We start from the raw sequence: 5,273 nt of genomic DNA, 5'->3' as shown, positions 1-5,273 counted from the left end.
GTAACAGTGAATCATTGCAGGATCAGAGAAAACTTCTCCTAAGCATGTATCTATTACTTGGACATTCCATAGCAGTAGGGATCATCACCTCACAATGTGGGAATTCAACAACAAACAAGGTGAGAGAAGGATTGAATGCCAGTCTAAGTGGGATTGGGAAATAGTCCATGAGAGTCAGAGGTAGACCGTCATGGTTTCCTCTAAGTCCGAGGACTCATTTATGTCTTCGTAAAATGAAATACAAATATTTTTTTAGCAGTTGTTTCCATGCACTGGATTATATAAACCTAAAAAGCTTTTTTGTAAAGCCATCTGTAAAAATTGGTTAAGCATGGTCTCGGGCTGTTTTATCGTGATTTCAGCAGGAGTCTTTGGTTCCAATAAATTACATTTTAACTATATAATAATGTGCTTGAAATTTTTCTGCACTATTCCTATTTGGCATAATAATGCCTCATCCATAGATCAAGGTACATAATTAGGTTGCTTAGTTTGGATTGGAATAAGTTAACTGGCCTGCACAACCCAACTGAATCTATAGAATGAATTGGAATTTCTGATTCCCCACAACCATGGAAAATATATCAACAATGAAATCCACAGTCACTGATTAACTTGGGTGGCCTGGGTGCAGCACCCCGAACCCATAGTTTGGATGTGATCCGCAAATGAACAAAATAAGCATGCACTCCTGCAGCCAATCGTTGAGGATAAAACTAGATTTTATTCCATGAAGCTAAAACAACATATCCTGATGCGTTTTGTATCAAAAGATATGTGATCAGTGCCTATGATTATGTATCTTTTCCAATAATACTGACATTGGTTAGATGGGCACGCATGAGCTTTTAGGGTAAATGGATGGCAGATTGCAGCTCAGCACCTTTAAAAACACCTGAATAGATTTCTTGTAATTTGACACAATGCCCTGATAAGTTCTTCAATTTTATGGAGTAGTCCATTCTGACTAACAGATGGGTAGGTGTGTGATTTTGGCATAAACAGATATAAGACAATTGCATTCTGCCATGCCCCATGTAATAACAAAATCTGGATTGGGGGCCCATTATAGGCAGGAGTAGAAGTGATTTGTCATTGACTTTCTCCTGGGTGAGATGATGGACCTTAAAATATTTTATTGCATTCCTTGGGCAAGTAAATGATATGAGGTGACGAAATAATTCAGGTGTCTGAGTTACGCAGGGCATTAGCAAGCAGGGAATACTGTTTTTTTTAAACTAAAAGTAGTTGCTGACCTCCTCATGCATGAGAAAATGGTCCCTAAAAAGTTTTGTTGTATTCAGTCAGTCCTTGTTTGAAAGCATAAAAAACAACCAAATCCACAAACAGACAAACTTTCATCATTGTACAAATACTGTAGACCGTAAACACCTCATGCAGACATGTTTGAGATGAGTCATCAATCAGTCTAAAGAGGTTTATTGTTATAAAGTCAAACTAACCTATCAGGATTTTAGGGGATTAGTCCCATCAGTACATCTGTGTTTCCACTATGGTCATACATAAAAAACTTAAACTAATTGGCAGCTGAAGCATAACTAAAAATTACAGACCTGGATGCAAAATTTGCACAGGTCTCACCACCCCACACTCATACTTGTATGCACATCTCCGCCCATCATCCTTAGTCTTCAATGTTATATCTGGTGGATTCCGGTGGGGGCGGCATGCAGTGTCAGACTGTGGGGACTTTTGACCTGACCTCAAGGGCCCCTTATTGCCATCGACCACCCTGACTACTGATAGCATCTGACAAACCTGCACTAGAGACAGTACTTTTAATTGTCATAATTAGTGGCTAGCAAGTAAATCATTTTCACCAATGTTGTAGTTCTATACTGCCTGGTAGAACTTCAGGTAGGTACACCTAGCCTAAATATCGTAGCACTGATGAAGAAGGGAGAGGATGAGAATGGACTAATACAAATGAAAAAGGAAAGACATATATGAGGAGTTTTTGAAATCTTCCAAGTAGTCCAAGATCCAGAATGGGCACAATCGAAGAAAAAAAACCTTTAAAGGGGGGGTGGTTCACCTTGAGATAACTTTTAGTATGATGTAGAGAGTGATATTCCGAGATAATTTACAATTTTAATTTATAATTTTTTATTATTGAAGGTTTTTGAGTTATTTGGGTTTTTATTCAGCAGCTCTTTAATTTGCATTTTAAGCAATCTGGTAACTAGGGCCCAAATTACCAAAGCAACCATGCAATGATTTGAATAAGAGACTGGAATATGAATAGGAGAGAGTCTGAATAGAAGGATCAATAATAAAAAGTAGCAATAACAATACATTTGTAGCCTTAGAGAGCATTTGTTTTTTTTAGAAGGGGACAGCGAGACCCATTTGAAAAATGCAAAGAATCAGAAAAAAAAGACAAATAACTATAAAACGATAAAAAATAATTGGTTGTTCTATTACATACTAGAATAGTGTGATTGCTAGTGATGAGTCTGTCCCGTTTTACCAAAAAATTTAGTCAATAGGCGTCAAAAGATTTTTTACGAGCAATTTTTTTTTCACTCCAAATGTATTAAAGTCAATGGGTGTTTTTTCTTGTGGCAACTTTTGTTGCGGTGAAATTTTTCACTGATTTTTGCCACAGCTTTGCGAAAAAAAATTTCAGATGGCGAAGTGCATAATTCCATGCCTGCCGAAAAAAAATTGCTTATTTATAGTGATTGCCTTGGTGACCATAGACCAAGGCCTGGATAGCAATAACTTTGGACTGATCCATCGTTACTCCCGAAGTGGGAATCATGTACAGAAAGAACAAATTGATGATCCAAGAACAAGGCAACCTAATTCTAAAGAGAGGAAGGGGGATATGTTCCAGGACTCTGTAAATAGGGACATTTGTCTTCCAAAAATATGTGGTTGTCTCACCAAGCTCTGTATATGAAGTGAACTAAGACAAGCGCCACACAGAGAATTTATGACTAATTAAAACACCAGTGAGCAATACAATTGCTTACTTTAGTACAAGAAGAAGAAATCCTAAGTAAGAGGATACAGTGGGCAGATGGGCAGTGATCAAATCCAAATGGCAGCTAAAATGTTCTTGAAGTAAAGCTTAGGCAGCAGAACCAAGTATTCTGTTATCATAAGCATTTGACCTATTCAGTGTTCATTAACTGAAATGTGACCGTCTTTACATGCTGTCTGCATAGCATAAATACCATACATTTGGTAGCATGGCGGCAAACACATTGGTAGGTGGCTCTACTGCAGAATCAATATTTTTGTTGATTTAACTTTTAATGCCGTTTAAACTACATCACCCAGCATGCCCAAAATATCTGCTTTTTTATTTTGGTGTTATAGTTCAAAAAACTGTTGGTTAGCTGGAGCAGATGCATATTATACTCTTATATGTTATACAGGTATGGGATCCGTTATCCTGAAAGCTCCGAATTACAGAAAACACATCTCCCATAGACTCCTTTTAAATAAAATAATCAAAATTTTTTTTATAAATAATTTCCTTTTTCTCTGTAATAATTAATAAGTGCATTTAACTTGATCCAAACTAATATATAATTAATCCTTACTGGAAGCAAACCCAACCTATTGGGTTTATTTATTGTTTACATGATTTTCTAGTCGATTTACGGGATGAAGATCCAAATTATGGAAATATCCGTTATCCAGAAAACCCCAGGTTCTGAGCATTCTGGATAACAGGTCAGATTCCTGTACTGTTGTACTGTAACCACAGGGGGAGTGCCTGTTATTATTTACCATTTGGGTTGCTAATTTTTCTGTGATAAAAACAGCCTTCCTACATTGTATATTTTTCCTTTTTAATACCATTGTTAATAAGCCTATTTTGTACAGCAAACCTAGTTACCACTCTTCCTGGATGTACATTATAATAATTATATTTAAAGGGGACCCATCACCTAAAAAAATATTCAAAATCCTATTTTATCACATTAGTCAAGCAAAATTAACTTTAATTACACTATATAAATTATTTAAATCTTGTTTCCTTCAGTCTGGGAATTCATAATTACAACAATCAGGCAGGAGCCATTTTGTGGACAGTGTTATTAAGGCAAGCCTTGCATCATCTCAGAATCTTGTTTGTTCACCAGTATGGGGGAACCGATGTCCATTTCCATGCCCTGGCTACACAATTAAATGGTAAAGAGAACGGGGAATGTGGGGAGAGCAGTGACATCTAGGAAGTGCTGAATGGAAAGTAATTGTCTGCCCACCTCTATATTTAAGGCATAGAATCAAAGGGCAGACAATATTTGATTGACAGCTGAGATTTTTAAATGAGCTTACAACAGCTAGGAATGCTTTAATAAAAAATAGAAATTGGATTTCATGTTTAATTTGAAAAGGACTTTTATTATACAGCTTTTTGTGTCTGGGTGACAGGTCCACTTTAAAGGCTGTAGTGTAAACAAAGGCATAGTTTGTTAATAAAAATTTATCTGACCTAAACCTGGCTGTACCCATTGTGATCAATCTCTCTTGGAAATGTAAATGTTTAAAGGGGACCGTGTGTGGAGAGTCCCGACAATTTTCATCCGGCGGACATCTGTCGTTTGGTCGTTCGGACAGGTTTGATTTTGTCCCGACCGTCATGCAGCCCATTGCGCTCTCATCGTAATCCGATCGTTCGGTCATAGGGCCGAACGTTCAGATTACCCCCGATATAGCCATGCACGTTAGTGCGATGTCGCCAAATGAGCGGATCTTTGCGTCTATGGCCACCTTAAGGCTACACATTTATTGCTACTTTTTATTTCTCGTCTTTCTAATCAGACCCTCTCATTTTTCATATTCCAGTCTCTTATTTAAATCAGCACATGGTTGCTAAGATAACTTGGGCCCTAGCAACCAAATGACAAACTGGAAAACTGCTGAATAAATGAACAGATACTGCTTTCAAGAGCAGTTATACTCGCAATTGACAATTTCGGATTTATTTATATTAGAAAGTACAAAGTAAATTAATGTTGGTGCCCTTTAACAGTTGATCTATAAACCACTGATACATTAAAAAAAACTTCTTTAGAGTAAGAAAATCTCATTAAAGGTGACTTCCCGCCCCCCAGTGTAGCATAAACCTGCTGCTGGTCTGTCACAAAGCAACGTCCACTGCCAACTCAACCCAAGACCTTTAACTTTAAGGAGCCACACCCGGTCAAACGCGTCACAAGCTTCACCGTGATTGGTTCAGATTTCCGGGGGCTCGTCCGCCTTATCCTCCGCCCATTTCTTGCTCTCTACGT

The sequence above is a fragment of the Xenopus laevis genome, chromosome 2L (genome assembly GCF_017654675.1).
Source record: "Xenopus laevis strain J_2021 chromosome 2L, Xenopus_laevis_v10.1, whole genome shotgun sequence".
NCBI lineage: Eukaryota > Metazoa > Chordata > Amphibia > Anura > Pipidae > Xenopus > Xenopus laevis.
This window is presented reverse-complemented; position numbering follows the sequence as displayed.